This window comes from Cibotium barometz, chromosome 14 (genome assembly GCF_041138505.1).
Source record: "Cibotium barometz isolate CiBa-2024 chromosome 14, ASM4113850v1, whole genome shotgun sequence".
Classification (NCBI taxonomy): Eukaryota; Viridiplantae; Streptophyta; class Polypodiopsida; order Cyatheales; family Cibotiaceae; genus Cibotium; species Cibotium barometz.
Window position 1 is genome coordinate 20,705,971 of NC_141059.1, and position 23,099 is coordinate 20,729,069.

The 23,099-nt window shown below is 39.8% G+C and overlaps 1 pseudogene across 1 annotated transcript; it reads right to left on the reverse strand.

Annotated features, from left to right (window-relative positions):
- Positions 1 to 16,953: 16,953 nt before the first annotated feature.
- Positions 16,954 to 19,136, reverse strand: LOC147631774 (aspartyl protease family protein 2 pseudogene; annotated as a pseudogene). The gene has a single exon (XR_015267349.1). The product of XR_015267349.1 is annotated as an aspartyl protease family protein 2 pseudogene (transcript).
- Between the last annotated feature and the right edge of the window lie 3,963 nt (positions 19,137 to 23,099).

Here is a 23,099-nt window from a genome sequence, read left to right on the forward strand (position 1 = left end):
ATGTGTACTCTTATCTTGTATATGGTGTGTTGAGTGTTGAGTAGAGAAGAAGATTTTCAGCCTCTCACCTTGTGTGTTCTCTATTAGGGTTTTGTGAGTGTGTGTGTGTGCTTGCAAGAGCTCAAGCTCTCTTCCCCCTGCATCTTTTCATGGTATCAGAGCCTGGTTCGTGTTAAGGGCTGAGCTGCAAGCAAGAGAACCACAGGAAGCGGTACGAGGGTAAGAGCTGCAACTACTCTTCCTTGTTTGTGTTGGTGACTACACCCTTGTCGGGAGCTCTACGGGAGGCACCGGCAAACGATCTCTGATTAAGGAGCTTTCTTCGCGGGAGTAAAGCTATAGGGCAACTATATTGTCCTACAGGACCCCATTTCAGGACCAAAAACGCGTTTCGGGCGCGTCTGGACCTCCGTTTTTCAGAAAGCAAGCGATTTCGAGCACTACGGGTAAGTCATCGATTCTCCGCAGAAATCTGTTTTAAGAACTGCAGGAAGACAGATTGACTGTGCAGACACTGTGGGTGCTGCAAAGAGGTCTACAGTTGCCATTGGGTGTATGCACATTGAAGTCACTGGTTGTGACATTTGAGAGTACTACAGTACCGCTGTGCAGAAAATACAGCAGTTTGTGCAAAAAAACCAGAGTGCAGTTTCTGGTAAAATTGTGTGTTTGGCAAGATGTCAAATGATGGGATAACTCAGATTGTGGCTGAGAAGCTTGATAAGAATAACTTCCATGCTTGGAGGTTCAGCTTGATGAATTTCCTGATGGGAAAAGGCTATTGGGACTACATAGAAGGTGAGCATGAAGAGGCACCGGAGATACGGGATATAAATCCGACTGCTGGCAGATGTGAAAGAGTTTAAAGACTGGAACCAAGGAGCTAGGAAGGTTATGTATTGGCTCTCCATTAGTATCCATTAGTATACAGGACACCATGATTGGGCACATTCAGGATGCCAAGTCACATTCAGGATGCCAAGTCCCCCAAGGAGGTGTGGGACACCTTGGTAAAGCTCTATGAAACAAATACCAAGGCACGTAAGATACAGCTGAAGAATGAACTTCATACTGTGGAGAAAAAGAGCATGTCTGTGAATGACTATGCGCTGAAGATAAAGGGTATTGTGGAATCCCTTGCATCTATTGGTGTGTCAGTAGATGATGATGATAAGGTGGAAGTCTGTCTACGTGGTCTCGGGCCACAATACAAGGCGTTCAAGACATCCATTCAGACTCAGGAAAACATACCCAACTTTACAGATTTGGTGTCTATGCTGATTATCGAAGAGAAGAGCTTGGGTGAAGACCAACAGTGTTCACAAAGCAAAAACAGTTCAGAGCAACGGGCCTTCTACACGAGTTCTACAACTATTTTTTAATATGAATTCAGAATTAGAAATAGAAATTTTAAAGTGTAGAATGCATAATGGTAGATGTGTAGGTTATTTTATGGCATCAATGATCATTTATTGATGTAAAGTTGCTCATGAGTCATTTTGTGCTTTAAACAGCTTAAGATTACGATGGGTGGATCCCGAGGGCCTGAGTGGGACTATGTAGAAGAGTTGAAGCATGGTAGATACACATCTCATGTCTTGTGGCCATGAATTTCATGGCAGTGCAACGAGGGTTAAGGAGCATCTATTCAGAGTCAGTGTTAATGTTGCAAGTTGTAGATGGTAGATGTGTAGGTTATTTTATGGCATCAATGATCATTTATTGATGTAAGTTACTCATGAGTCATTTTGTGCTTTAAACAGCTTAAGATTACGATGGTTGGATCCTGAGGGCCTCAGTGGGACTATGTAGAAGAGTTGAAGCATGGTAGATACACATCTCATGTTAAGTGTAAGTCTTGTGGCATGAATTTCATGGCAGTGCAACAAGGGTTAAGGAGCATTTATTCAGAGTCGGTGTTAATGTTGCAGCTTGTTCTAATCCGCCACCTAACATTAGCACTAAGTTATATAAGTATGCTATAAAACTAAAAACCAAAGTAGTATCCATGGCAACCAAAGGTAACAAATATCGCCACATATTACAGGAATCATGCTCTCAAGGATGTATTGGTGAGGATGAGGATGCGGTATGTCCACAAGTGAATGCGTCAATAGCATCAAAGAATGTGTCAGTTCAGCCAAGAGAATGTGTTACCTCAGCAATAGAATGATCCTTTGTAAATTGGGGAACCCTCTAACATGCACTCAATGCCTCCTATGTGCACTGCTGCCCTCAAGACAAAGTAATGGTGTGAGCAAACAGTCTAGTCCAGTATATTCTGCCTTTGATCGAACTGTAACATTGGAGATGCATTTGAAGTGGACACAAGCGTTTGTTGCTTGTGGGATATCATTTAATGTCATGCGTGTAACCATGTTTTTCAAGATGCATTGTTTTGCACAGCAAAAGTAGGATCAAAATTTACTATTCCACCTTACAATAAAATGCACACAGAGTACTTGGATAAAGTAAAGCATACAATGGAGCAAAGCCTTGCACGTACAGTGCTTGATTTTGTGCTAGGCTTTGGATGTATTATTGCGCTGGAAGGATGGATAAGTTGTAAAAAAAAACCATTAATTGACATTATGTGTATATGTCCAAGGCGCACAGTTTTCCTAGATGCAATTGATACTTCACTTAAAGAGAAGGCAAGTTCTTATCTTGCTAAACTGTATGAAAGGGCTATTGCCCGTGTGGGTGGTCCAAAATATGTAACTGCAATATGCACTGATAATGCATCAAACTTCAAAAATGCCAGCCATTTGATTCAGGAGAAATATCCTAAGAATACATGGGTGCCATGTGATGTGCATACATTGAATTTGTTGTTAAAAGATATTGGGAAGATGAATTTTGTTCAGCCAACTCTTGTAGAAGCTAACCATATTGTGAAATTCATTCACGAACATCAGTTTACTTATGCACTCTTTTGTACTAAGAGTGATAAGTGCTTGCAAATATTCTGCCCCACAAGATTCCCGAGACAAGCTATTATGTGTTAGAAAGGCTTCTGTTGGTTCAAGCTGCTCTACATGAAACTATGGCATATCGACGTTTTCAAGCATGGACAAGCAAAGCAAGCGTGCCACCCATACTGTGGCTGCCACAAGATGTGTCAACGTAGTGACCTTAACTTCTTTTTGGAGTGAGGTACAAAAAAATCAAAGTGTGGCTAAACCATTTGTGGAGTTGCTACGCATTGTTGACACCAATAAATTTGTCATGGGCAAGGTGTACTGGCTGATGTCTCAAGCTATCAAAACTATTGAATCTCATGAAAAACTTACAACAAGAGAGCGAAAGGAGATTTCTTTTTGCGCTACAGAGAGATGGACTATGATACATACTCCACTTCATGGTGTGGCCTTTGCGTTAGATCCAGCCTTTCAAATGCATGAGCAGTCTAGCAACAGTGAGGTCATGGCTAACTTCAAAGAAGTGTGTAGCACATTATTGCTAGGTGACGAAGGTAAAGATGCTTATCACCAGCATGTCCAATTTAGCAATAGAATTGAAAACTTTGGTGATGAACGGTGTTTGGATGCCATTAAACACTTAAGTCCCCCAATGTGGTGGAAAGAATATGGCAAGCAGTCAAACATTTGAATTGCAACGCATTGTTGTGCATGTGTTGAGTGTTGCTGCATCATCTTGCGAGAGAAATTGGTCAGCATACGATTTTATTCACAGCAAAAGATGTAACAGATTCAAGGCAACAAGAGCTTTGGTGCATGTGTACTGCTTTTGCAATATGAGGTTGCTACATAAGCCCCAATCCAAATGCAAATGAAGATAATTTTTTTTTATTTAAATATGCTTTACACACAAATTGTTGTCCCATAGTGATATCCGTAACAATAGCAGAGTGGGACAACATATGCAATACAAATAATAACAATGCATTTTTAAAAAGTTTAAAACAAATTCTAATTTGAAAACACATTTGAAAATTCTAATTTAAAAAATTTAAAATTTAAAAATTTTGCTTTTTTTTTAACCTATGTAAATGATAAGAGAGAGAGAGAGAGAGAGAGAGAGAGAGAGAGAGAGAGAGAGAGAGAGAGAGAGAGAGAGAGAACGGTGAAAATGGGGGGCGATTTCACGTTTTTTATTTCGGTGCTTTTTATTCGATCGAATGGCTTTTGATCGAAAAGTTTTCGATCGAATGGCTTTCGTTCGAATATCTTTCGATCGAATCAAATGCTTTAAAAAAATGTCATTCCTTGAATTATAAATTTATTCACGTATATCCTCGCATTTTTCAGTAAAATATCATTATACGAGACGTATAATGCAACTTAGCAAAGGTGTAGCTGTAATGCAACTTAGCAAAGGTGTAGCTGGCACATCATGCTCACCACGCAAAGTAATCCATCTACCCCCATGTATAAACTCTAGGCTGTTATCCTCATAACTACAATGCAGGGTAGGGACCATGTTATACAACCACTCCCTACCTAGATAGACACCTACCCTAGCTAAATGCACGACCTCAAAATCAAGCGTAGCCTCATTGCCCTACATAGAAAGTGGCCTCCCAAAACCACCATGTCTGTTTTAGTCAAACAACTCGTCGATGCAAGGCATTGGATACTTGTTCTTAATCATAATTTGATCATCAAGAGCACAGTAATCTATGCACATATGCATAGAATCATCCTTCTTTCTTACTAAAAGAATGAACGAAGCCCATGGCGACGAAGAACTAGGTTTTATCAAACTTTTTCTTGCATAATGGACCAAGTGCCACTCCACCTCCTGTGCTTAGAAGTGGCTAAGTCTATAAGCAATGGAACCTTGGTAGGACATTAATGGGATGGTCGACCGCCCTAGATTGTGGGACACCATCTAGTAATTCTTAGGGAAAAGCATCCTGATACTCTCAATAAAGAATTTAAAGTATCTATGTACTTACCATGTTTTATTGTCTCGTTTTCAACCTTGGATTTTTTTCAAGTTTTGCTCATATGCAGAAAAAATAGGGTTCAAAAAATGGGGGTCTCGTCCAAGGCCGTTCAAATTTGCTATTTCATCTATGGAAACATTATTCACTTTTGTTTCATCTAAAAAAACAAAATTATGCAAAAGGTTACAAATGTATACCTACTACTGAGTCTCGTCGAGCTCGTAGGCATGGAAAAACTCAATGGACGATATCAAAGGTGTAGTTGGCATATCATGCTCACCACCTAAAGTAATACATCAACCCCCATGCATGAACTCTAGGCTATTATCCTGGTAACGACAACGCAGGGTAGGGCCAGGTTATACAACCACTACCTATCTAGATAAACATCTACCCTTGCTAAATGCACGACCTCAAAATTAAGTGTAGCCTCGTAGCCCTACATAGAAAGTGGCATTCCCAATACCACGGTGTCTTAAACAATTTTGTCATAACCATTAGCCAGTGAAATTGTGTACGTATGGTCACTCTTGGTCTCGGGTAGCCTCAACTTTTTGACTAACAATAGTTAAGAAAGTTGCGAGTGGCTCCATTTTCGATTATAATCATGACTCCACAACCACCAATCTTGCCATGTAGACAAACCAAATCGTGTGGCTTGAAAGATTGCTGCCACATAGCCTGTGAAACATAACAGGCACATGGGTGGTATCCAAATGGCAGACTGTCACCTTCCTAAACTCTGCGGATCAAAGAGGTAACACCTGCACCATATAAACTTGCCGCCGAGAGGATTTACCATCCTTCTTGGCATCACTCTAGAACTACCTCCAGCTCCAACACCCAAATTGCAAGCCGTCTTGCGATGCCCCGCCTCTCAAAGCAGTGAAAGCATAGATTTTCTGTCTTTGCTTTCTTGTACTATAACTGTTTTTGGACTTTCATAGGGTTTTTTCTCTCTATTTTTTCGTGGTTTTTTAGACCTACATCCCCCTTTGTTCCCCTTTGTTCCCCTTGCTCACCCTGACCATGTCCCTCATCGCCTCAAAAGAATTTTCTTTTAAATTTTGTACCCCTACTCTTGTTTGTCATTTGCCTAGGACCAGATTTTGACATGCAAGATATATCATTGAATACCTGAGCGTATTTTTATTGCCTCGTGGAAATCCTTAGGCTCCTCAGGCTTTACATAACTCTCGTAATCTAGGTCAAGATCTCACATGGACCCACGAAGAGTTTGGATCATCGATTCCCTCTAACTTCAACACTATTTCTCGATAGTTCGAGATATATTGGGTGAGTGAAATGCCATACATAGAGCATTTATCCCACTCATGCTAAGACCTCTGAAGCTCATTAACTGGTAAAAACTCTTTGCAAAATACTGTCACGAATTCTACCCAAGTAGGAGGGCATCTAGCACTATCAGCCAAACTCATCCACCATTTATATGCTTTGACCATCAAGGATAAGCTTTCCTCAATGGGCCTCGCATCCTCTGGCGGCATATGACTGTAGTTTGATCATTTCTGTAAGAAAATGTTCATTGTGTCTTTGTTGAGTTCCTTTTCCTCTCCCCCAAAGCTTGGTGCTTTGAGATCCTTGAAGATCCCACCTGATGCTACAGCAGACTCTATGAATTGCTGCCCTACGGAAGAACTAAATTGTACTCTTCTCTGCACGGGTGGAGGAAATGCAACACTAACAATAGGGTTGGCTAGACGTGAGTCTAAACGGTGGTGCAAGCTCCTAAGGATGGTCAAAATTTCATTTTGATTTTGTTCTAAGGTTTAGGTCCTGGAAAAAAGCTGCAAAATGGACTTGCGTGAGACCCCCTACTCTGAGGAGACATCAACCTAGAATCGAACATTGGGATCTGTGTCATCAAACTAATCCTCATTAAGGAGGTCATCATCTGTGCTCGGGTCCAACAATGTAATGCCAATCTCTACGAACTAGTCAACAATCAGTGGGGTGTGTTCAGTCTCTAACGGACAAAACCATGGGTCATCTACAGACAAGGACGGGGTCAGGGATGTGCCTCCTACACCACTCGACTCCTACATGCCAAGTCATGAGGTTGACGGAGGACAAACAACCTCCATCTATCGTGCAACACATAGCTTACCGCATGCGGGCAAGCTCGGCCTATTGTGTAAGGCCAAAAACAGGCGATAACACTCAAGAAATACCCCTGAACCCCTTGAGACAGGTATGCACACACTCACGTGCACACACTCACCTACACACACACACCTACGCACACACACCTGCACACTCACCTGCACACTCACCTACACACACACACCTACGCACTCACCTACACACACACACACACCTACGCACACGCACACACAAACACACACCTACACACACATGACACAAACACCCTCACCTACACACACACACACACACCTACACACACACACACATCGACACACATGGTGCGAAAATGTTTTCATAATCTTAAATGAGCTATTATTTTTCATGCATTAACTCTGTGTGTGTGTGTGTGTACTCACACACAAACACACAAACACACACCCAAACATGACGTGCAGATGTGTACATACACACATGTGTATATATAGATATACTTATATCTTATATATATATAAATAATCATATATATATTTATGTATTTGTGTGTGTGTGAGAGAGAGAGAGAGAGAGAGAGAGAGAGTAAAACACACATGTACACACACAAATGTTAAGCACCCAAATGTATAGGTCCAAACATCCATTTACACACACAACGTATTCGCATTAGTATATTTGACACACCTCGACGTATATAGTATTCATGCTTCTACTTACTTATATAATTGTATGTATGATTGACAGATGGAAGAGGTGATTAGCATTGTTTTTTAGCGCATGAGAAGCACTCTTTGCTTTGAGGAAAGGGTGAATTTGGTTGCCGAGTTTGAGTGTCATTATTTCCATGTTCCAAGTTGGTCTAGGCCATGGCTGGTTTCTGCTGTTAATTGGAACGATGTTTTCCAAATTACTATACGATTAGATTCAGATAAATTAGATGAAAATATTGCGCTCATGATTATTCAAGAAAACTTGAGGTTGATTGATCGCTCTATGAAATAGACTATAATGTCCATGGTGATAAAGATCAAGCAAAACAAGTATTTGATGAGGTCATCAAATGTGTCCCAAAGCATAAGCTTCTTCGAAAACAAACATGGTTGTGTTATTATTTAGTAGCCATTGGTGGTAGATTGTATAAGTATTTTTTATTTTTTCTTATTAGCTCTATGATTGTTATTAATATATAGCTTGATTATGTTTCATGCAGAGAAATGTTATTAAATATCTTGAAGTGACCTATGACAATAACAAATTATTGGATATACGATCTTCTTTGAGGAGATGCCACAATTGGGCTTCTTTGGATATCATTGTAGCCCAAAATGGGAAATTCTTGGCTTTGATGGGTGGGATGATATCAATCCTCGATACATTTATATAGGCTTAGATCCTCACAGGCTAGATGACAATCTTAAGCTTCTTTTAATAAAGCATTGGGATTATTAGATGGCTTTTACATTGTGGGTAGTAGATGTAGGAGCTCCGACGAAAAGTGCTTCATTTTTAGGGAAATATTGAAATGCATTCCATTGAAAAAGTTGGTAAAGATAATGTAATAAGATTTAAGATTATTGATGGATGAGTCTTCTCTCTCTCTCTCTCTCTCTCTCTCTCTCTCTCTCTCTCTCTCTCTCTCTCTCTCTCTCTCTTCTGTATGTTTGATTGTTTGTCTGTCTCTGTCTCTCTCTAAACTAATGCTTATTATTCGCTTTACTTTTATTTGGTGTGAAATATAGTTAGGAGAGGGTGAAAAAAATAGAGAGATCATAAATTTGTTATTTTATGTATCTTTGTATGTCTATGTGTAGAAGCAAGCAAAAGGGCGATTGAATCAAAGTTGGTGCTTTCGAGTATAATTCTATCTTCAACTTGAGGTTAGTTCTTTTGATGCTATCACTGTCTCTCTCAATTTTTATGTTGAAAAGAGATGCATAGAGAGAGAGAGAGAGAGAGAGAGAGAGAGAGAGAGTGGCGAGAGAGAATTGTGTACATTAACATACTTAAAAAAGAAAAAAAAACCTTTCATAGAGAAATATATGTATCGTTGTGTACTTCTTTCTGTTGTTTGCGATATACATATACGATACTAGGGTTGGGTTTATGTTGGCAAAGATACATAGAGATAATTGTAGATCTTTAAGATTTTAATTTTGGATTTCAGCAAATAAAGCTTCAAAATGATAATAACCTCTCCAAAGATGTAGTAGCTGTGGATGATTCTTGCAATGAAGAATTAGCTTTGTCTACACCATATGAAGAATTAGCTTTGTCTACGCCATATGAGTTGATGAATGTTCGAGCTGCAAAGCACCTTGCTCGGTCAAGGTCTCCATCTGGACAAACAAGCTCTAAACGTCTTCAAACTATTGCAGATACATGCGACCGCACTAAGAAAACTTCGGTTTCTTGCAAGGAGTACTTAGATGCCCTTTGGGATGAGATTTGTGGAAGTGGCAGCCAAAGGGGAGATACGTTGAGAGATGAGTTGACTCATCATCTCCATCGCGTCCATGACAGTAGTGGTCGCATGGAGGCAAACCAACTAGGCATGATTTCTTTCATGGAGAACATGCAATCTGAAGTCAGGGAATGTCTACGTGGATGTAATGGGTAATGTAAAGAACATGTAGACTCTCTAAAAGATCAAGTGCGTGCATTAGGCGTGGAGGTATTGAGTCTAAAGATATCTGTTAATTGACTCAATGCAATTATGAAAAAGATGTGCCGTGTTTTAGAAGCCAGGGTAGTTGCTTAGAGATTTTGTGAGAGGGATGATGTTTTTTTATCAAGGGTTGAATTGTGTTCCGACTTTTAGAAATTTTGGCTCTTCATTTTGGCGATATATATGAAATTTCTATTTTCCAAATTTAATACTTCTCTCTTCTATCTCTCAACATGTTTCAACTCTGCCTTCGTTTCTCTCTCTCTCTCTCTCTCTCTCTCTCTCTCTCTCTCTCTCTCTCTCTCTCTATATATATATATATATATATATATATATATGTATGTATGTATGTATGTATGTATGTATGTATATCTATGTCATTCTCTCTCTCTTTGTCTATCTCAAGTATTATGTTGTTTGAAGTTAAGAAAAATAGTATTCGTAATTTTGTGTTTCGAAGGAGATTAAAGATGGCTAAGAGCTGTACATACTTGAGCTCGAACCAAGTTCGTCGGCTTCGAATTTGGATGCAACACGCATGACTCACCATAAACGGTCACAGGCAAGGACTTACATTTGAAAACAAAATGGTGCTAATTTACGGATTACTTTCCCATAGCTGGAATTGAAACATTTGGAAGGGTTAAAAATGAGGAGCATAGTGAGCCCCATGGCAGAATCCAATTGAATTCAAGAAACAGAACTATTCTCAATGCTACGATTCTTTAGGAACCTATCAATGCTCAGACACATAGAGATTTGGCGCGAGGCCCGTTCTCATTTGATTTGAATGAGCTACCTATGGATGATAATTTACATTCTATAACATTTGTTGTTGGTGATGTGAAAGATATTAAATCTGAATGTCACTCTATAAGGCACGTGTTTTCTTTGCCTCGGAATGTCAAGCACCTAGCTACTATGGTGTTATATTCTGGAGATTGTACTATTCACTCATTAGGAGCCCTTTCTTGCAAGTGTCATTTTTGTGGTGCAATGATTTGGAAGTGTGAGAGCGACAAGAAAGCTTGGAGAATATGTGGGCAAACATTGTTGTGGAAGTAGGAAGGTCTCTTTATTGCACCTCCTATATTGGTCGCGTTGTTTCTTGGTAATGATAATGCAAGTAAGGAATATAGAAAGGATATACGCTGTTAATAATGCCTTGGCATTTGTTTCACTGGGTGCTCACTTGGATAGTCAGTTCACAAGGGGAGGAGAAGTATTCAATTTTTGAATCCATGGTACCACCTATCATCGTGTTGGTTCTGTCATGATGGAGCCCGAGATGCGGCTCCTCGATTTACTCAACTTTATGTGTAGGATATAGAGCATGAATAAGAGAATAGACTTCATGGGATGCCCTCTTTAAATCACAACATTGTTGAAAGGTTGCAAACAATGATGTATGTACATAATCCATACGCACGTGCACTTCGTTCAATGAGAGAAATGTTGCTGTCAAGTCCACATGCAGATTTGAGAATGGTCATCCACTGAAGCTCGATCAATCTCACGGCAATACTTGGTTCCTACAAGAAGTGAGGTTGCAGCTTTCATGCCGGGTCAAGGAGATGATTTTCATGTGGGGCATAGAGACATTCAAATAATGTCACGTAGCACAGGTGCTATAAAAAAAATATCTAACTTGCATCGCTCATATATGCCTCTATTATATGTTCTTCTAATTCCTCAAGGAGAGGATGGTTGGCATGTTAGAATTCCACTCAATAGAGAAGGCTCAAATGAGGATACAAAGACCGTAACTCAACGACAATATTATGCTTATAGACTGCAGATTAGGGAAGATACAAATGCATGGATGTAAACCGATCGAGATCCCTCACTATGATATGTTGGTGTGTGCTGAACTTCCTGACAAGGTGATGTTTCCAGAGTTGCACAGCATAATTAGTCATTGCAATGTCCATGAACCATGTGGTGAACTGAATATGCGCTCTCGTTGCATGGTTAATGGGAGTTGCAAACATCGGTATCCATAGAATTTTTGCAACAGTACTAGCGTTGATGACAATGGGTATCCAGCTTACATGCGACAAGATGATGGTAGTTTCATCCAGGTAAAGGATTATAGGGTGGATAGTCGATGGGTTGTTCCATATAACCCTTTTCTCTCTTTGAGATACAAAGCCCCATTAACATAGAAGTATGTTCTACCATTACAGCTATAAAATATTTGTATAAGTATGTATACAAAGGACATGATAGAGCTACTATAGAGTTGCAAGACAGAAATGGGGTTATTGAGATGAGGTTAGTCAATATGTGGATGCATGGTACGTTTCTGCCTCTCAGAGGCATGTTGGTGCATATATCAATATGATTTACACGATGAAAAACCCGATATACAAAGGTTACATGTTCATCTGCCAATGCACAATAATGTGCTTTTGATGTGATTAGTTGTGAGAGAAACCAAAGAACATCTCTCACTGAATGGTTCAAAGCCAATCAATTGTATGTAGATGCAAATAGCATACTATATGTTGATTTCCCTTGCAAGTGGGTGTGGAATTCGGCTCGTCGCTCATGGACTAAAAGAAAAAGGAGAAATATGATTGGACGTATGTATAATGTTAGTCCGAGTGCAGGTGAGCAATATTACTTATTACGGATGCTACTCACAGTGTGCAAAGGGTGCAAATCTTTTGAGGATTTGCGAATAGTGAATGGACATTTGTATCCATGTTTTAAAGCTGCATGTGAAGCCAGAGGGATGCTAGAGAGTGACGAGGAGTGGTGCATGTGTCTCTACGAAGCTGCAATTCAAAATACAGGATTTCAGTTGCGTCAATTGTTTGTCATTATAATGGTTTTTTGTGAGCCTATATACCCTGGGCAGCTTTGGGATAAATTCTCCACTGAACTTTCGGAAGATTTTTTGCATTCATTGCTACAAAGAGAGTGTGTCGGTGTTGGTGTTTGTCATTCTATAGCAAAGAATCAGGCTTTGTTGCACATGCAAGATCTCTTGCACCAGTATGGAAAGCGGTTAATTGATTTTGAAGGGTTGCCTACTCCGGATAGATCAAGTTTTGCCACTGTCAACAATGGTTTGCTTATGGAAGAGATGATGTTTGATTCTGTTCAGCAGGCTGATTTGTCTGTTTCCATGGAAAGGAGTCTTAATAGTTGTCAATCAAGAGCATTTGATACTATCCTTAGAGCCGTTTCTTTGAGCCAAGGTGGTGTTTTTTTTCTTGATGGACCAGGTGGATCAAGCAAAACTTATCTTTACAATACCTTGCTATCTCGATTGCATGGAGAGAAACACGTTGCCTTGGCATGTGCATCGTCTGGAATAGCCACATTATTACTCTCGAATGGTCATACAACTCACTCACGTTTCAAAATTCCATTGGTACTTAATGCTTCTAGCACATGTGGAATCAAAGCTAATAGCCCATTAGCCGAGGTGTTGAAGCTTGCAAGGTTAATTATTTGGGACGAGGCTCCAATGATGCATAGGTACGCATATGAAGCACTAGACAGGACATTGAGGGACATTATGCAAAGTGATACAGTGTTTGGTGGAAAAGTTATGCTTGTTGGTGGTGACTTTAGGCAAATCTTACCAGTCGTGCCAAAGGGATCGCACGAAGACATTGTTGATGCAACGTTGCCGGTCACATATTTGGAGATATGTGTGTTTTAAAGCTCACCCAAAACATGCAGGTTAGACAGAGTGCTTACTGTGGTATAAAACATAAATTTGTCAAATGGGCATTACAGATTGGGGATGGCATTATAGGTCAGCCAAACAATGAAGGCAAAGTAGTAATTCCATCGCAAATGTTGATCCATGGCAACTCTGTTTTGAGTTTGGTAGAATGGGTATACAACGATCTTTATAGAGTTGAGGATTATGCATGCTTCTTCAAAGATCTTTATAGAGTTAAGGATTATGCATGCTTCTTCAAAGATCGTGCTATTCTTGCACCATGAAATTTAGAGGTAGATGAGATCAATGAACTAGCCTTGAGTTCATTGCCTGGTCTTGAAAGAGAATACCTTAGTGCAGATTCTATTGTTTCTTGCGAGAATGATGCAATACTGTATCCAATTGAGTACTTAAGCAGTTTGAACTTAGGTGGTAGTTACCCTCCTCACCGCTTACTTCTAAAGATTAATGCGCCCATCATTTTGCTCCGCAATTTGGACCCTTGACATCCGCAATTTGGACCCTTGACGGGGACTTTGTAATGGTACCAGATTGATATGCAAGCAATTTAACTCAAAGATGATAGAAGTAGAAATCATTTTACAGGTACAAACATTAGAGACAGAGTCTTTATTTCCACGATAACATGTGCCTACTATGCTTCAATTGCCGTTTGACATGAGAAGGAGGCAATTTCCTGTCAGGTTAGCTTTCGATATGTCAATAAATAAGTCCCAAGGACAAACATTGAGTGTATTGGGACTTTATCAGGCCACGCAAGTATTCACACATGGACAACTGTACGTCGCTATGTCACGTGTTAATCGTTTCATTCACATGGAATGAAACGCGTTTCATTGCAGCACTCTAAATAAGCCCTATGAACATTTAGACGTTGATGAAGCTGTAAGGGAAGAACAAACAGCCATACAACACGTTCAAATGAACTCTTCACAACAACAACCAATGTTGTCTACAAGGAGGTTTTGCAAATGGCATGTCAAAGAATTTAAATGTAAATGGCAGTTTGCAAATGTAAGAGACTACATTTATACCTATCTTTGTGCAATGAAGGAAGCATTTGATTGGAGAATGTTTCTGAAGATGTGCAAGTGCAGTCTTTGCTATTGGATTGCTTTTATATACAGTGCCCTTATATTGTGTGTGTGTGTGTGTGTGTGTGTGTTTATATATATATAGAGAGGGAGAGAGTGTGTGTGTGTGTGTTATATTTGATATCAGGGATTATTGCTTAGGATGGATGTGGCAAGGAGATCATTTTCGTTCGTTTATGGTGATGGACAAGATATTGAAGGTAAATGTTTTAGATGTTTGCTATAATTTAGGTATTATTGTTTTCCAAGATTTATTTAATATTCATGGCTGAATTGTAGACCCTCCATTTTGGAAAGGCCAAGCAACAACTTCTCTAATTATCGAACTGTTAGAGAGCACTAGTGTTTTACGGTATATATACAAACTTTCTTTTTATGAAGTTTTTGTGTTTTGTTTGATTAATTTATATTTTTATTAAAACATTCATTTGCAAAAAACAAGGAATATCTTCACTTTTTAGAACCCAGATTATTATTGGGTTTGTATGGTCGAGACAGTTACGACGAGAGCTTTGGGCTCCTAGGAATTTACAATCTACGATTGTGGAAGGTTGCAGATCAGCTTCATGTACATGTAATGTTTGTGGATTATGAAAAGCATGATAAGTTAGATTTTTGGTGCATAAGCAACGGACAATACAGAATTTTTCGATTTGCTATTTACAAGCCTGTTCAAACGCTGTTCGCCTTAAATATTGATCCACCAAATGAGTTTTGTAAGCTTTTATCTTTATCCAACTTTTTTCTACGAGAGTTATATTTTCAATGCTAATATTTTTTATGGCATACATTTTGCCAGATGGAGGCGCGTGACATAAGCTACCACGGAGAGAATCCTATTGTCCGAAGATTGTTTTGAGGTTGTGTTCATGTGTGTTAAGATACTCATCATTTTATGGGTTTGTAATGCTAGGAGCTTCTATATGGATGTATATGGCAATCGCGATGTTTTTATATATTAGTTTGGCAAGTTGAGGATAATGTATACATATATGTATGAGTGTGACCAGTATCGATGGATATTATGGGTGCGTGTGCATACACAAACACATATCTACATGTGCGTATGTGACATGCACACATGCATTCTCATAGGCGCGCACACTTACACATATCTTCTAGTTGTGGCATGTATGGTTTCAATGGATTTCACGTACACGTACTCATACGTACATGTACATTCATACATACATCTTTATGCATGTTTGTGTGTAACTCGATGTGCCTAGCTTCTAAAAGGAAAGAAAGAGTGATTTTACACATATATCTTTTGCATGTACCTAAATGCAAAATGCTTCTTGCCCATCAGAGACGGGACGCTACACTAGTATTCTTAAAGGACCTTCATACGTGGTAGTTTTCAAGCTTGAGTCTAACACCATGTGCATACAACATGGCAAAAATATATGTCTTAGTGGTTTACACTTGAGGTTGGCATTCTAGTGATGATGGGATCATGCATGAGGATCCACCATGGCTCTTTATTTAGTGACAAGTGAAATTCCCTAAATACCTTGGTAGGTACGTTGGTAAAGTATCATATGGATTTGATACCTTGGTAAGCATGGTAAAGCTCAACCACATGGGAATAGTTTGTTGGAACATTGCTCATCCATTCAATCCCCTTGGGAACTTGCTAGACCTTAACCTCCCTATTAAAGTGTTAAAATGTTTGGAATATATGTATGGTCTTATTACTTCCCTTTTGATATTATGAATGAGTTAAAAATTGGTGTTTTCACCATGATATCTTTGTTAGAAGGCTTGAGAGTCTAACCTTTTCTTCTCTTTCACAAAAGGTTGATTCCTTACATTACTTGCCCTTGGGCTTTACCCTAAGATCCTTGTTAAAAGTCTCAACATTGAGGATCAACATCGATGTCCCCTAAGTGCTACTCAAACTAATATTATGCTTGCCTTTGTTAGTGTCCTCTTGCAATTGGGCATTTCCTTTCTCATTAGCATGTCCATGGTTTCTATCATTTAATTGCTACAAAGTGACCACATCCCATGCTACTAACAACAAATATTCACACAAGAAAGTACTATGAAAATTCCACTTTGTAAGTGGCTACCTTCCCTTCTCGAAGAAGAAAGTTATGACTAGATTAACCCCTCCCTACTCTTCAGACAAAAGGTGATTGTTTAGATCATTGAGCTCTCAAATCTCAACATAACATCCTGAATAGTGTTCTCAAGCATCAAAATAGGGTTAGGGTAAAGTAAACAATGTAGAGAGAAATTTTCTAACAAGAGCTAGAATTTTCACCACTTTGTTTACTCTTCATACTGTACTAGTGTAGGAGCCAATGGGCCATGTCACAATCAAGACAATACATTCGTCTTTGAAAGGCTAAATACATGATGTAGTATTGAGAAATCTTTATTTGACAAATTGTTTTTGTGAGAAATGGAATAAGAACAAAGGGAATTAAAGTGGCAAGGCATGAGCGCTACCATTTGATATCTACAACATAAGTTAAATGTCCAATCACCCTTTCACAAGTAGTTATTAAAAGATGCTTGATTGATCAACCCTATTAAGATCACCAATCAAAACATAAAAGAGATCATTACAAACACAAAAAATTAGGGCATGAGCAAAACCATTACAAAAGATGGCATATAGAAAAGCGCATTAGTAGAAGAGGAGGCATGGTTGGATACCAAGTTATCAATATAGATGATATGGTGGTATGCATGATGATGTTGAGAACGATGGTGGACATAATAGCGCTCAAAAAGAAGAGTAATAAAAGACGAGCTTTTGAAGACGTGGAATACAAGAAGAGACTATATCTGTACAGCGATGTGAGAATTTTACCTTGTCAAGTTCTAACACTGATTTGCCGCAAAGCCAAGGCGGGAGGAGACACCATCAAACACAACACGGAAACCTTGTTGTTGGATGTTGCCGATGATGGAGAGGTCGCCGGAGGTGCTTGCAAAGGCGAGGCAATACGTGCCCTGCGCATCCACGGGGACCAGATAGTTGGCTGCGGGGAGAGCCATCTCTGCACCACCTGCGAAGTGCAGCGAAACAGTGGGCACCTTCACACTTGTCCGCCCGGACAAATCATAGCATGTGTCAAAGAGGGAGAACCCCCCGGAGAAGGGTAGGCTCCTGGTGGCTGCTCTGAAGGCACTCCTCAAAGGCCCATATGCAACCTCTACAAGCCTTGTCACTGAGGTCCCCGAGTCCACTATCACCCCCCCGTTGCCACTGCTATCCATCTTAAACGCTGTTGTAGGTATTGTAAGCAAATTGCCCCCCACACTGATCCCACTTAATGACACATAATAAAATGTTTCTAAACTGGGATTCCTCAACAACGGCGTGAACACAGTCCCCCTTGGTACCCCTGCTCTGCCAAAGATTAACGTAGAGTAGCCTTCCCTATCTCTATCCATAAGACAATAAGAGAAAACTCTGCTAAATTGCCTTCCCATTTGAGAAGGGAACGACAGGGTGCCTCCACCCAGCCCAAACAGGCCAGCAGCCCCTGCAAAAAGGCCCTCATTGTCATGCCCACACCCCATCGCCACACTCTTCATTGTGGCTCCTCTGAAGCTCACAGCTTCCATGGAAAACTCCCCTTCAGTGAAGGACCCATCTCCGTAGGCAACTTGATAGAGGCAGAACTTTGTCCTTGCTTGACAGCCGTGGAGCTCTAGCATTCTACACATGGGGGATGTGCATGGAAGCTTCCTAAAAGAAGAAGATGATGCAGGGTTGAACACAGGGTCTGTTTGTGCATAGCAATCCACACAAGGAGCACATTGCAGCCACATAATATCACTCCCAGTGTCCACCACCATGAAAGTCTGCCTTGGTGGGGTGCCCACTCCTAGCCTTGTAAAATACTCCCCACTCCCTTGCTTTAACCCAGACATCAGAGGGCCTGTGAACCCAGCTATGGCCTTCTTTTCAGCAGTGTATGTTACTCTTTCTACTGCAAGATCACCATTTTTAAGCCCATTAGAGGCTAGTTTAGCTCTAGTGGAGAGGGCTTCAACTCTAGCTGCATCTCTGTTGAGCCTTTCTGTGAGCAATTCTGTGGGTGAAGCTTGTGGGTCTCGTAGGGGAGAGTAAGGGGAGTCTCTATGCACCACCTTTATTGTAAGGCTTGCACCACTCTCGTCTTGGGCACTGTCTGTCCACTGCACACTATCTGCTTCTTGTGTGAGCGAGGCTTCATCGGCTCGCAATGGAGAAACGAGCAGGAACTGGTAGCTTGAATCAAGCTGCGGATCTCTAACAGCGAAAGACCCATGCAAACAAAGAGCCAGGCAGAATATGAAATTAAAAACCTGCGTAACCATCATGCTGTGGTAGAGAATGGAAGCTTTCATGGTGATAGGGAGTTCAAGGTGGGTTCATGAAAGTGTGCAAAGGGTGGGCAGGAATGAAGATGGAGGTAGTATACCGAACTACATACAAACACAAGGCAGTGAGATTTGATCAGCAATGGATGTATGAAGCAGTGCAACAGACGACACTGTGGTGTTGTCCTAGATAGCAGGACGGTCTTCAAGGCTTCTTTTTATCGCTGGGACACAAGGAGGGGCAGAGAAACACGGAAATTGATGCAGCACTCAGCTCAATTTTAAGGGCACAAATAGTAAAAGGTAAAAGAAATGAAATATAAAGAAAACAAAGCTTCCTTTAGGCTAAGGCTAGGTTCATACCAAAGCATCTTTGAGGAGGTAGATACGTGGCGTAAAGGTGATTACATGCCTTGCAAAGGAGAAAGGTACGCTAAAAAAGAAAGTAGCAATGTGTGAGAATGTTTATCTACACCACACCAATGCCCATTATGAGCTTTTTTCATGCTCATCATGCCCATTCATCAAGGATGAGTTTCTATCATGCTCATCGTCCCCATTAGACAATCGATCGACCCATCAAGGATGAGTTTTCATGCTCATCATGCCAGTTTTAGAACATTTTGGACATCCAGTACTTTTGAAAAATAATTGTAAAACACTACTGAGCAAGAACTTGTGTTTCATTGAAGGGACAAGTTGGGTGAGCCCTTGATCCATTGTTCGAGAAAGTGGTGTCTCAGCATAGTGTTGCCGATTGAATTGTTAGGGTAGTATCAAGACTATTGCTAGAGGTTATTATTGCATAAAGAGAGTCAAAACTAATCTTCAATTTAGAAGGTATGTAAAATTCAATAACAAACATAACAATTCATAAGATGTAATTCATAGTAGGATGCATTAGCTACTATGTATCCATGTGCTTTGATGGTGTGCTTGTATAGCCATTTCTTAAATGTGCACCTTCTTAGATATTTTTGTTTTAGGTTGATGAATCTCTTTTTAGGATATTTTTGTTTTAGGTTGATGAATCTCATATGTTTGCATACATGCGTGCGTGCATGCGTGTGTGTGTGTGTGTGTGTGTGTGTGTGTGTGTGAGAGAGAGAGAGAGAGAGAGAGAGAGAGAGAGAGGATGAGAGTTCAAATTAACACAAATAAATATGCATGTGTATGCTAAAATGATCTCAAAAATATAGATAATAGTGTTTAATCTCTACAAGTTTGGGAAGAGAACCATTCCCAACACTCTTCAAAGTCTATATATTGAGGACTTGGTTCAAATTAGAACTCACAAGCTATTTTTCCCCGAGATTCATTCATGTCCAAATACTCAAATACATGCACTCACTTTTCAAGTGTGCGGCTAGCTAAATGCCACGCTAACTGCCCCGCCTTGCAAATCCTTTAAGTATGCACATTAGCCATGTCAAAGCTATGGCATGAGTATGCCAATGCAAGTCCTCCTTTTACACAAACTATTGGTTTATTGAGAGAATCATAACTAGATTTTGATGAGTTGACTAAATATGAGACAACTTATTTTTCTAAAAATACCTACAAAGTTTCATAAGCATTAAATGTTGGAGTGGCAAATCGTGCATGTAATCTTAGGTTGATGCATGGTTGATAGGTGTGTTAGCCCATATGCAAAACCATGGAATGTCAAAGAGCCACCATACATGGGCTAGATTGACACCATGTCATAGCCATAACTAGGTCCACTATTTTGGGGAGGGGTGATGGGGTAGGAGATGGGAGCCTACCTACCAGGCAACCACCTCCCATGGGGGTGCTATTGGTTTGTAATCTTCTATGTGTTGGTGTTGCCCCATGGGGTGCATGCTTTGGCTGCAATTGATTTCTTACATGGTATCAAAGAGCAGGGTTTGATGGATTGTTGGGCCTCTTGTCCTCCTGATTCATGTAGCATGATTGGAGGGGTGTGTTGGAGTGGTAAAGCACACAACTAATCTCAAGTTGATGCATAGATGGAGAGTGTGTTGAATTATCCCATATGCAGAACCATGGGAGTCAAAGAGTCATATATAGGCTAGAGTCACACCTTGTGATAATCATCTCCCTAGACATGTTATTGTCAGGAGGGATAATCTCAAGTTGATGCATGGATGGAGGGGGTGTTGGAGTGGTAAATCACACAACTAATCTCAAGTTGATGCATGGATGGAGGGTGCGTTGGATTATCCCATATGCAAAACCATGGGAAGTCAAAGAGTCATATATAGGCCAAAGTGGCACCTTGTGATAGTCATATATAGGCCAAAGTGGCACCTTGTGATAGTCATCTCGCTAGGTCTATTGCCTTTGGGAGGGATTATCCCATATGCAAAACCATGGTAAGTCAAAGTGTCATATGGGAGGGATTATCCCATATACATAACCATGGGAAGTCAAAGAGCCATATATAGGCTAGAGTGGCAACTTGTCATAGTCATCTCCTCAGGCCCTTTGTTTTGGGGAGGGATGGTGAGCAAGAGACGGGAGTCTACCCACCATCATGCCCTCTCATGGAGGTGCTTGTGGGGATGTTATTAGTTTGCAATATCATATATGTTAGTGTTGTCACATTGGTGCACATGTGCTAGCTAGGTAGAACCTTAAATATTCAGTCATGTTTCCATCTAAGACTTGGAAACTAAACTGAATAGGGTCTGCTTCATAGCAAGTGATAAGAATCTTTGCACTAGCCATCTCCACTTGCATAGGTTTCCTTGATTTCTGATCTATTACTAGCTTACACAAGCATCTTGGCTCATGGCTCCATGTATAATTAACCAAGCTTGGAAAGACCACTTTTTCAATCTAAGGTCTAGACTCTAAGATAAAGGTCTTACACCCTAGCAAGGCTGAAATGTAATCTTTAAAACATCTCTCGTCAAAATTAGGATTTGAGCTCAACACTTGAAGATTTATAACTAGACACTCAACTATTCTACATTTACCTTCATGATATAAAAAGGTAGTTCTTTGTTCTATAGAAATTTGTCCAACATTGCAACCCCCTCCATAAGAACCCAAACCACCCCCCACCCCCTCCTCCACCTTCACTCTTTTCCTCTCAAAATGTAGCCCCTAACTTTACGTAGCTCCCCTATCCTTTGAGTTGATTATTTAAACTTTGATTTTATAGGGGCCCCCTTTTTGCAAACCAAGATTAAAGAGGATGGCTCTTCGTGTGCATCCATCCATTCTATTCAAGTTAGAATAAAAACTGAAACTGATAGTGGATTGAAGGGCTTTGTTATAAAAAAAACCATAATATTATGATAGTCAAAATAAATGATAATAAGTAGATTCCTTGGCTCTTTGGAAGACTTTTATCATTATATGTTTTGATGTTTAAATAGTGAAAATGTTAAAGTCAATTTCATCAATGATACTTTTATTTGTTTTAAATTTATTTCCAAGTGCAGAAGACCCAAGGAAGAAAAGATGATTGAATCACATAACAATGTGATGAATCACAAGGCGTTTTCTTTAGCTACAACTAGTGGTGATGGAATATAGAAGAATTTTGTGTCTAATATGATTACATGGGCCACCACATCATATCTTCTGTTAGCATGCAATTTCCCTACCTCCCACCATTTCCACAGACTAGGAAAATTTTAGTATATAGATAATATTTTGTATGTTAAAAGCAATAGGTACCAATTTTGGAGACATCTCCCCATCGTGTGAGAAATCATGACCATCAACTATTGTTTATTTCTAGCTAAACAAGTGAGGCTTTGTTCTGGAGGGGCACTTGTAAGCAATTGAAAATTCTAAATGGTTTGGATACAATAGTTTGGTTTTTTCTCATACATCACAACTCTACAATGGATTCAAGCATGTTGTAACAAGCTAGAAATGCTCAAGGGAATGGCTACAAACAAAGAGCTAAAACCATTTTGAGTTGAACATTTTGTTCTATGTAAACTTCCATAAGAAATGAAAAGCTTTTAGTGTTCTGAGCTAAAACCCTCATATACATTTACTCATGTGATCATCACATGACTTTGGATAGCTATGAAGTCTTGTTCAATCAACTTGTCTCTAGTAACTTCCATGATGATTTGTTGCACCTGTGTTTGGCCCTATAAAATGCTTATAAATATGCTATCTCCTCTATCATTAATATGGGCAACAATGCCTAACACCGTAGCCCAATTTCTTAATTTGTATTATAAATTGCAATAGGTTTACTATTTTAAAGCATTGTAGACTAAATCATTTTTTCTCTTTAAAAATTTGTAAATACTCTTGGCTACTTGAGCACATCTTTTAGTATCCTTC